A 12,267-nucleotide genomic window follows, 5' to 3' on the forward strand; every position below is an offset into this window, starting at 1 on the left:
GGCCTATGGACCGGGGCACCCCCACGGAGACCAATTCTGCTGTTCTCGCTCTGTGTCTGCAGACCCACAGAGCATCCTGGTAACCTCCTTCCAGATTTTCTTTCTAATTCTATATATGCAATGCTTTCAAGGTCTATGATATGGAGGAGTCTTTGCTGGCCATTGAAGTTTAAAGAGGTGATTAAGGAGACCAGACTTCATCCTTAAGAAATCTACCAAATAGGGGCAATAGGGGATACATATACTACACACATACACGCGCGCACACGTGCACACACACACAGGCACATCCCTCTAAAATAAAGCAGTGTATGCTAAGAACCAGGGAGGAAGGTGTTGACTTTGTGGCTCAAGGTGGCACTCAATGAGATGATTTCTGCAAATCATTTGGTGCAGTGTGTAACGTAGGGTAAGCACTCAATAAACAATACCTGTTTTGTGGTAAGAAGTGGAAAACCCAGCCCAGTCGCCTCTAGAACATCTCATCTCACCATGAAGAAGGCAAGATCAAATCCACCCAGAGAGGCTGGGGAGCCTTGGCGTTCTCTCCAGCCTCACAAGACTAAAAAGGCAAAATAAATTTCACGCAATCAAGTGTAATCAGCAGCTCTTCTTGTGAAATCCAGGGTCTCGCATCTTCCTCCTGGCAGGTTCTCTTCTGACTCATCTCTTCCCTCTCCCTGGAATCCAAGGCCCCCCACTCTCTGCCTCAGAGTCACTGCCATGTGTCCCACCAAGTGATGGTTTTAGGGCCCCTCGAAGCAAGAATGCATCCTCTCCTGCTTTTTCCTGTCCAGGTTAGAGGAGGAAAGTGAGTATATTCAGTCTGGAAGCTGAGCACCTGTCCTTTGTATTAAATACCTACGCTGGGCCAAAGGTCTGATTCCTGGCTCAGAGCGGGTTTGGATGGGAGAGAGAGGGGAAACGGTGCAAGGGTAGGGAGGTGGAGGGGCCTCAGGACAGGGGTGCAGCAGGAAAGCATGGCGAATGGAAAAGCACTTACTAATCATCCTGTGAATAAATGGACACAAGGAGCCAGGAATAAATGCAGGTGTGCATCCGTGAAAGAATGTGTCACCCACACATCAACGGTTCTTACCTCACCTGCTAAACCTGAATCCCTTCCACGATGTCTCTGACTTGCCTGGGTGTCCCTGTTATATTTGTGGGTGTTGCCTCCAATGGCCTCTTGGATGTGTTCCTGTTCAGGACATGGTCCTGCTGGGTCCCCCGTCCCCTCCCTTCCCCAGGGACTCTGACAGCCAGCACAGTGCTGCTGGGTGCATGCTCTGCCCACAGCCACAGAGCACATCTCTGGTCCTCTCAGCATTTCCAACATCACCCACATCCTGCTGCAAGCTTGGGGTCTGGGGCCTCCAGTGTCTCCAGCATCCCACAGCCTTTTTACAATGGAGTTTTTGCATTTCTGTCCACAGCTCATGATAATGAGGGGAGCAGAGTCCGATGCATCTGCTAAGGGAAGTCCTCCTGATGATCCCTGACTTAGGTCGGCTCCACTAACAATTTGTTTCATTTTTCAACCTTACAATGGGGTGAAAGCCATAGCAGTTCAGTAGACACCATCTTTCTAGTTTTGCATGGTGATCTTTTCCTGGGCTACGGATATGTGGTATCATACTCTTACTATAAAAAAGGACTTCTGTTAGCTGCTTTTTCCCCACTGTAGGCTAATATAAGTGCCTGAGCACACGTGCACTGAGCTATGATGTCCTGTAAGTTAGGTGTATTAAATGCAGTTTCGACTTTTGGTATTTTCAGTGCAACTGGCTTATCGGGATGGGGCCCCACTGTAAGCTGGGGGGCATCTGTAAAGCTGAATGCTGCAGAGAAAACAATAGGATTGAGAGTGTGAGATCATGACGGCGACCACAGTCCCTGCTCGAATCAGGACAAGGACATGAACAGGGAAGGGAACCGCATGAAGCAACACAGGATCCCACAGTCCGTTCTGCAGCCCATCCCTCCAGGGTCGGAGAGGAGGGCTTGTCACAAAAATAGCCTAGACAGAGAGCTGGGAAACCAGATTTGAATCCCAGTTTTGCCTCCAGCTCATCAGCAAAAATAAGAAAAAAATCATCAAACCGCATGTGAATTTTCACAAAATCGACAGTACTTCTAACCAGCAAAACAACAGCAAAGCCATGTATCTGTGATTTGCAGCAATTTATTTCTACCTAGTTCATTCGTTATTCAGTCGTCACAGAGGGCTTTGAGAATCTGATGAAAGTTCTAAGCCCACTCTCCAGACAAAGGCCCTCGTGGACAGTCCCACGACATTTTGCTTCCAATTGCTGGTTAGGCGTTAAGGGTTCCTAACATACATTCATTTAGAACTTTCAAAGTTCAAAGTGCTTTCATGCCTATTATTTTATCTTACCCTTTTCTTGAGATTCAATAAACATATTCAGTACTGAGCACACTTGTGTTGAGCTATGGTGTCCTGTAAGTTCTAAAACCCTACCCTGATTTAGGGTGTCTGAACTGTAACAAAGCCCACACTGCTACCAACCTCAAGATTCTGAGGCCTAGGAAATCGTGGATTACCTAAAAACTTCATTTTGTATTCCATAATCCAAACATCAGGGCTGAAGGAAGAAAACATAGGAGACAGGGCAGGGAGAAGTTTTGATGTGGTTCTTCATCCCAAAACTACTAACAGTAGAAGGCTTTGAAAACAACAGAGCCCTCCCCAGACCCCATCCAGTAGCGTTGACCACCCATAACCAGCAGGTGGATTTCCGCTGAACTTCAGATGAGAGGCTAGCTAGCCTCTGGTCATCACGGGCAGGTGCAGAAAATCCCTCCATGGCAGAGCGTTTGGCCGTGGGAGTCCCAGGGTCTCCCGGCACCGCACAGCCACCCCGGCTCAGCGAGGGGCCTGCAGGAGGAGGCAGGGGGCCGAGGGACTCATTAGCACCCCGGAGGAAGGGGCGGCTCCTCGGAGACAGGCCCTGAGCAATTACAGGGTGGCCGAGATGAATCAAAGGGGAATGATGATGGATTCCCCTCATATCGGGAGCAATCAGCATAATTTATCTTCAAATCAGCAGCGAGACGCAGAGGCAGCGTGCCTGCCGCATGGGCAGACGGTGTGACAGAAATTGTTTTTTAAGTAGTTGCCCTCTGAAAATATTACCCTCTCCCTGACACTGGGTATAATGAGACCTTGATTATCTGTCAGGCCTGTGAAATCAGGAGTGGTTATCGAGGATACGGGAGCCAGTCGAAGTTCCCCTTTCCAAAGTGCTCTCATTTTTTTCCTCTCTGTAGCACTGCTCTTTGTTCTTATTCATGCCCTTCCTGCTTTCTTTTGGACTTTCTCTGTTGCCTGCCCTTGTGAGAAGCAACGGGCCCTTTCCTGCACTCACCATGCGGTGCTGGGGGTGAAGTCAGTGCACACAGAGAGGCAAATCCTGAGAAGTAATGAGGCCGTGGTGGATGCCAAACAGTCCTCTGATAACACTTGAGGAAGGCAGTTCCTCCGAGAGCCGTTTCTCTTTGCTAAGTTCCATCCATATTTCCGATTTTGTTCTAACTCGAGGAAAACGAAGACGGAACAGGCTGCGACTGATAGGGAACTGGTTATCCCTTTCCCAATACATTTTATTCACTTATGGGAAAAAATGATAAGGAAAAGAGTGAAAAATATGCTTTGGGCTGTGAGGGCCTGCAGGAAGTCTGTGCAATGCAAGGGGGTAGGTGGAGAGCCAGGTAGCAGGAAAGACCACAGAGGCTGAGTGCTCCCTGCTCTGAATTCCTTCTCACTGCCCCACTGGTCTGGGGTCAGACATCTGCGAGTGTCATCTTTTATCACCTCAGGTTCACTGCTCCATCTCAACAGTGATTTGCAGAGGTTAGAGACCTGTCGGTGAATCTTCACACAGCAATACTGTTCTAGGCTGGTGAAGAAATTTCACTTTGCTTAAGATTGGGCATTCATTCATTCATTTCTTCAATAAATATTCAGTACTAACTTTAGCCAGGGGGATTGGAGGAATAAAAAATGATCAATCTAAAACAAATCCTGCCAAGAGAAACCTAAATGAGTAGTTGATAGAAAGATCAAATTAAATGAAAGATGGTGCTTTGCAATTGCCAATGTTGCAAATGTAAGATGTTGTTTTACTTCTCCTGCTCCCCAAATGGCAACTGATGTTTTGCATGTAGACTGTGCTCAGTGTTTGCTAATTGATTAAGCTGTTCTGACTTTGGCAGAAAGCCTTAAAATGTTTTCTGGCAGCAAAGGAAAAAATATAATTATCTACAAAGGAAAGATTTAAAATCCCATTGTATAAAAACCAGTGACAATGCCTTAAGACTTGCATTCTATTTCCCAAATAATCCTATGGTGTTGAAGGACCTTCTCTAGTTGTCAAAAGCATCACTCAGGAGAAACAGCAGCAGTGTCTGGAATACTAAGTGGGCACGAAGGCAGCTCTCCAGCAAGCTGCTCTGAGCTGCTGCTGGGCCAGAGACGGCAGCCAAGACTCCAGCCCCAAAGGAAGGAGCCGCTTAACTCACTCCCTGGAAATCCACTGGCACTGAATAACGTTCTCCGTCTGAAGCTGTTTGTTGTAATCGGCTGAAACAATTTGATAAATCTCTCATTACATCCCGAGAAACTATGACATCTATTCTATTAACAGCCAATTGAACTAGCAAACATAACAACAGGACCTCGGTTCTTCCTGAACGGTCTGGCACAGTTGTGGGACAGGAATTCCATCTCTCATGGAACGCTGCTGCTGCTGCTTCACGGCGGGAGAGAGTGGGAAAGCGGGGCTGGTGTGACGATGGAGGGAGCCCTGCCTAGGCATCCTCAGCTGCTAGCACTGCTGGGAGAAACTAAAGCATCTTCCCATTTGCTTCTTTTATTGGTCACAACTAGACTGGATTTGAAAACAGAACTCCCCGAGCAATGAGAACACATGGACACAGGGAAGGGAACATCACATACCAGGGCCTGTCAGGGGTAGGGGGCAAGGGGAGGGAGAGCATTAGGACAAGTACCTAATGCATGTGGGGCTTAAAACCTAGATGACAAGTTGACAGGTGCAGCAAACGACCATAGCACATGTATACCTACGTAACAAACCTGCACATTCTGCACATGTATCCCAGAACTTAAAGTAAAATTAAAAATAAATAAATAAATAAACAGAAAATAGAACTCTCTTTTTCTCCAGTTTTATTGAGGCATACTTGACAAAAATTGTGTCTATTTAAGATAATGTTTTGAAATACCTGTACATTGTGAAACGATTACCACGATCAAGGTAATTAATATATCCATCACCTCACGTAGTTACCTTTTTGTCCATCAGTGAGAACAGTTAAGATCTACTTGCTTGTCAGATTTCAGGTGTACAGTGCAGCCTTACTAACCGTGGTCTCAGGCTGTGCCAGAAGTTATTCATCCTGCATAACTGAAACTTTGCACCCATTTCCCGAATATCCACATTCGGCACCCCACCCCCCATGCTCTGCTCAGCCCCTGGACACCACCATTCTACTCTCCGGTTTTATGAGTTCAGCTTCTGTAGATTCCACATCTAAGGGAGATCATGCAGTATTTGTCTTTCTGTGTCTGGCTTATTTCTCTGAACATCATGTTCTCCAGAGTCATCCATGTGATAGCATGTGACAGGATTTCTTTCTTTTGTAAAGCTAAATAGTATTCCATTGTGTATGCATACCACATTCTCTTTATCCGTTCATCCATTGACGACACTTAGATGGATTCCACATCTTGGCTGCTGCGGATAGTGCTGCAGTAAACATAGGAGTGCAGACAGCTCTTTGATACACTGATGTCATTTCCTTTCAGTATATAGCCTCCAGTGAGGTTACTGGATCCCATGGTGGCTCTATTTTCCATTTTTTTGAGGGACCTCCATACTGTTTTCCATAACGGCTGTACCAACGTACACCCCCACCACAGGGTACAAAGATTTCCTTTTCTCCACACCCTCACCAACAAGTATTATCTTTCATCTTTTTATAACAGCCATCCTAACAGATGTGAGGATAGCTTGCCGCGGCTTTGATTTACATTTCGCTGGTGATTAGTGATGCTGAGCATGCTTTCAGATACCTGTTGTCCATTTGTTTGGAGAAATGTCTATTCCAGTCCTTTGCCTAGTTTCCAATCAACTTTTTGTGTTTTTTGGTTCTGTTTTCCTTTGGGTTTTGCTATTGATCTGAGTTCCTTATCTATTCTGAATATGAGCCTCTTGTCGGATGAACAGTTTGCACATATTATTTTGTCTCAGCCTATAGGCTGTCACTTCACTCTGTTCATCATCCTCTTTCTTGTGCAGAAGCTTTTCAGTTTGATGTAACCCCGGTCATTTATGTTTGCTTCTGTTATCTGTGCTTCTGGTGTCCTATTTAAAAAAAACACTGCCTGGACCAATCAAGGAGCTTTTTCCCTACATTGTCTTCTAGTAGTTTTACAGTTTCACATCTTAGATTTATATCTTTAGTTCATTTTGGGGTTGATTTTACTAAGTGTGAGATAAAAATCTAATTTCTGCATGGGAATGTGCACTTTTTCCAGAAACTTTTGTTGAAAACCCTATCCTTTACCACTGTGCTCTTGGCACCCTTTTCGAAGATCACTTGACTGTAGGTGCACGAATTTATTTCTGGGCTCTCTACTCTATTCCATTAGTCTGTGTGACTGTTTTTATGCTAGCATCATGCTGTTTTAATTACTGCCATTGATAATATATTTTAAAATGAGTAAGTGTGATGCCTTCAGTTTTGTTCTTGCTCGAGATTGCTTTGGCTACCTGTAGTATTTTGTGGTTCCATATGAATTTTAGGATTGCTTTTCTATTTCTATATTGGAATTTTGATAAGGATTGCATTAAGTCTTAAGATTCCTTTGGGTAGAATGGACATTTACCAACATTAATTCAATTTGTGAGCACAGAATATATTTTCATTTATCTGTGTCTTTCTTTCTTCAATGTCCTATAACTTGCAGTGTACAGATCTTTCACCTCCTTTGTTAAATTTATTCCTAAGTATTTTATTCCTTTGGATGCTATTGTAAATGAGATTGTTTTCAGATAGTTAGTTGTTAGTGTCTAGAAATGTAACTGACTTTTGTATGTTGATTTTGTATCCTTAAACTTGACTTATCTCATTTATTAATTCTTAAGAGTTTTTTTGGTGGAGTCTTTAGGGTTTTCCATATGTAATGTCATATCATCTGCAAACAGAGAAAATTTGACTTCTGCCTTTGCAATTTGGGTGGCTTTTATTTCTTTCTCTTGCCTAATTGTTCCAGTATTAAGTTGAATAGAAGTGGTGAGAGTGGACAACCTTATCTCGTTCCTAATCTTAGAGGAAAAGTTTTCAGCTTTTCACTGTTGAGTATGATGTTAACTGTGGACTTGCCATACGTGGCCTTTATTGTGTTGAGATATAGTCTTCTACACCTGATTTGCTGAGCGTTTTTATAATAAAAGAGTGTTAAATTTTGTCAAATCCTTTTTTCCATCGATTGAGATTATATGATATTTGTCCTTTATTCCATAAATGTGGCATCTCACCTTTATTGACCTGCATATGCTGAAACTTTCTTACATTCTAGGGAGAAATCCCACTTGATCATGAGGTATGATACTCTTAATGTACTGTTGGATTTGGTTTGCTAGTTTTTGTTGAGAGTTTTTGCATCTATATTCATCAAGCATATTGACCTTTAAATTTTTTTTCTAATGCCCTTGTCTGGCATTGGTATTTGAATATTGCTGGTTTTGTAAAATGAGTTTAGAAGTACTTCCTCTTCTTCAACTTTTAGGAAGAGTCTGAGAAGGATTGGTGTTAATTATTGTTTAAATGTTTTGTAGAAGTCACCCATGAAGTCATCTAGACCTGGATTTTTCTTTATTGGGTGGTTTGAGAGTACTGTTTCAGTCTCTTTATTGATTGTTGGCCTGTTCAGATTTTCTATTTCTTCATGATTCAGTCTTGGTAAGTCATATGTTTCTAGGAATTTATTCATTTCTTCTAAATTCTCTGATTTATTGTCATGTAATTGTTCACCGCAGTCTCTTATGATCCTTTGTATGTCTGTGGTAGCAGTTGTAATGTCTTCGCTTTCATTTATAATTTTGTTTATTTGCATCATCCTCTTTTCTTGGTTAGTCTAGCTAAGGGTTTTTCAATTTTGTTTATCTTTTAAAAAGAGCAAGTCCTGTCAGGGCACTGTGGCTCACACCTGTAATCCCAGCACTTTGGGAGGCCGAGACAGGCGCATCACGAGGTCAGGAGTTTGAGATCAGCCTGGCCAACATGGTGAAATCCCGTCTCTACTAAAACTACAAAAAAAAAAAAAAAAAAATTAGCCAGGCATGGTGATGCACGCCTGTAGTCCCAGCTACTTGGGAGGCCAAGGCAGGAGAATCACTTGAACTCTGCAGATGGAGGTTGCAGTGAGCCAAGGTTGTGCCACTGCAATCCAGCCTGGGTGACAGAGTAAGACTCCATCTCAAAAACAAACAAACAAACAGACAATGCGAGTACTAATGTTGGTGATTTTTTTTCTATTGTTTTTCAAGTCTCTATCTCATTTATTCCTGCCCTGATCTTTCTTGTTTTCTTCTTTCTCCTAACTTTGGGCTGAGTTTGTTCTTCTTTTTCTAGTTCTTGGAGGTCTAATGTTAGGTTGTTTATTTGAGATCCTTCTTTTTTTCTTACTGTAGACATTTATCATTATAAACTTCCCTTCTCTTTTTTTTTTTTTTTTTGGTTTTGTTTTTTTTTTCTTTGAGACAGAGTCTCGGTCTGTCACCCAGGCTGAAGTGTAGTGGTGCGATCTCAGCTCACTGCAACCACCTCCTCCCGGGTTCACGCCATTCTCCTGCCTCAGCCTCCTGAGTAGCTGGGACTACAGGTGCCCACCACCATGCCCGGCTAATTTTTTGTATTTTTAGTACAGACAAGGTTTCATCGTGTTAGCCAGGATGGTCTCAATCTCCTGCCATCGTGATCCGCCCGCCTCTGCCTCCCAAAGTGCTGGGATTACAGGTGTGAGCCACCGCGGCTAATTTTTTGTATGTTTAGTAGAGACAGGGTTTCACCGTGTTAGCTAGGATGGTCTCAAACTCCTGACATCGTGATCCGCCCGCCTCTGCCTCCCAAAGTGCTGGGATTACAGGCGTGAGCCACTGTGCCTGACCAAACTTCCCTTTTCAAACTGTTTCTGCTTCATGCCATAAATTTTGGAATGCGTATTTTCATTTTCATTTGTCTTAAGGTATTTTTTAATTTCCATTTATATTTCTTTTTTGATCCATTGCTCAGGAGTATGTTGTTTGATTTTGACATGCTTGTTAGTTTTCTAGTTTTCCTCCTGTCTTTGATTTGTAGTTTTATACCATTGTGATTATGAAAGATACTTGATGTGATCTCAATCTTCTTAAATTTGTTGAGACTTGTTTTATGACCCAACATATGCTCTATCCTGGAGAACATTCCATGTGCACTTGCAGTAGGATACATTCCAGTGTATCCTACTGTTTGATTAAATGTTATGTATAGTCTATTAGTTTCATTTGGTCCATAGTGTTGTTCAAGATTGCTGTTTCTTTATTGACTTTCTGTCTGGATAATCTCTCCATTGTTGAAAGTGGGGTTTTGAAGTCCCCTACTATCATTGCATTATTGTCTTTTTCTTCATTTGTTTCTGTTAATATTTGCTTTCTATATTTAGGTGCTCCAGTGCTGGGTGCATTACAACTGTTATATAGTATTCCCCCCTTATCAGTGGTTTCACTTTCTATGGTTTCTGTTACCCACAGTATAGTACAATAAGATATTTTGAGAGACAAATACCATATTCACATAACTTTTATTACAGTATATTGTTATAATTGTTGTTTTATTACTAGTTATTGTTGTTAATCTCTTACCATGCCTAACTAAATTAAACTTTGTCATAGGCATGTATGTATAGGAAAAACATAATATATACTGGGTTTACTACTCTCCACGATTCTTAGGCATCCCCCATGGATAAAGGGGACTACTGTATGCTCTTGATGAATTGACCCCTTTATCAAGATAGAGTGAACTTCTTTGCCTCTTGTGACAACTTTTGACTCAAAGTCCATTTTGTCTAATATAAGTATAGCCAGCCCTTCTCCCATTTTCATGGGATATCATTTCTTTATTCCTTTACCTTCAACCTATTTAGGTTCTTAAGGCTAAAGTGAATCTCTTGTAGGTACCATATAGTTGGATTTTGTTTTTTGGTTTCTTTTCCATCAATTCAACCACTCTATGCCTTTTGATTAGGGAATTTAATCCATTTATATTTAAAGTAATTATTAATAGGTAAAGACTTTCTATTGCCATTTTGTGAACTTTTTTTCCAAATGTAGTTCTTCATTCCTTTCTTCCCCTCTTGCTGTCTTCTTTTGTAATTGATAATTTTTGCAGTTATATAATTTGATTCCTTTCTGTTTATCTTTTGTGTATCTGCTACAGCTTTTTTCTTAGTGACCACTGAGGCTTACATAAAATATGGCTATAACAGTCTACTTTAAGCTGCTTTAAGAGTCTAAGCACATACAAAACTGCACTTTTACTTCTTCCCACATCTTTTATGTTATTGATATCATGAATTTACATTTTCATATTGTGTATCCATTAACAAATTTTTGTGGGTATAGTTATTTTTAATATTTTTGTCTTATAACTCTTTTACTAGAGTTAAGTCATTTATGTACCCTCATTACAGTAATGGAGTTATTCTGAATTTAACTATAAACTTACCTTTACCAATGAGTCTTATATATCATATGTTTTCATGTTACTAATTAGCATCCTTTCATTTTAACTTGAAGAGCTCTCTATAACATTTCTTGTAAGGCAGAACTAGTTGTGATGAACACCCTTAGTTTTTGTTCATCTAGAAAAGTCTTTATCTCTTCTTAATTTCCAAAGGACAGTTTTGCTACATAAAATATAGCTATTTATAGTTTTTCCTTTTGCTCAGCACTTTGAATATATCATTTCACTCTCTCCTGGCTTTTAAGGTTTCTGCTGAGTAATACACTGATCATCTTATAGGGACTTCTCTTGTACATAATAAACTTCTTTTCTCTTGCTGCTTCCAAAGTTCTCTCTTTGTCTTTGACTTTTGACAATTTGAATATGGCCTGGTGCAATCTTCTTTGAGTTTGTCCTGTTTGGACACTTTTAAGCTTCAAGAACCTGGATGCCCATATCTTTCCTAAGATTTGGAAAGTTTTCAACCATTATTTCTTTAAATAAGCTATATGCGCCCCCCCCCACCTTTCTCTTTTTGGAACTGCCATAATGTAATAGTGTCCCATAAAATCCATAGGCTTTCTTTATTCTTTTTCATTCTTGTTTCTTTTCTGTCCTTTGACTATTTCAAATGACCTATCTAGAAATTTATAGATTCTTTCTTCTCATTGAGAAGTCTGCTTTTAAGGCACTCTATTGTATTTTTCATTTCATTCATTCTATTCTTCAGCTCCAGAATTTCTGTTTAGTTCTTTTTTGTAACCTCTATCTCTTTGTTGAACTTCTTGTTTTGTTCATATATTTTTTCCCTGATTTTGTTGAATTGTCTATGATCTCTTGTAGCTCACTGAGCTTCCTTATAATAATTGTTTTGAATTTTTGTTAGATAATTCATAGGTATCCATTTATTTGGGGCTGGTTACTTACTGGAAATTTATGCTCCTTTGTTGGTGTCATATTTCCTTGATTTTAATGTTCCTTGAAGTCCTGCATTGCTGTCTTTGCATTTAGTGTTGCTGTTGTTGTTGTGTTGTTTTGTCTTATTTTGTTTTGAGACAGGGTCTTTCTCTGTCACCCAGGTTGGAGTGCAATGGCATGATCTCGACTCACTGCAACCTCCATCTCCTGGGTTCAGGCAATTCTCCTGCCTCAGCCTCTGGAGTGGCTGGGATTTTAGGTACCCACCACCACGCCCACTAATATTTGTATTTTTAGTAGAGACGGGTTTTTGCCATGTTGGCCAGGCTGGTCTCAAACTCCTGACCTCAGGTGATCCACCCACCTCAGCCTCCCAAAGTGGTAGATTTACAGGCATGAGCCACTGTACCTGGACCTTTGCATTTGAAGATGTAGTCACCTCCTCTAGTCTTTACTGACTGGCTTTGAGAGAGAAAGACCTTCTGCAGTCAGCTCAGTGAGGCATTTGAAGGTCTCTCAGACCTTTTCTATAGATTTGCC

The sequence above is a fragment of the Colobus angolensis genome, unplaced genomic scaffold (genome assembly GCF_000951035.1).
Source record: "Colobus angolensis palliatus isolate OR3802 unplaced genomic scaffold, Cang.pa_1.0 Scaffold2, whole genome shotgun sequence".
NCBI classification, from domain to species: domain Eukaryota; kingdom Metazoa; phylum Chordata; class Mammalia; order Primates; family Cercopithecidae; genus Colobus; species Colobus angolensis.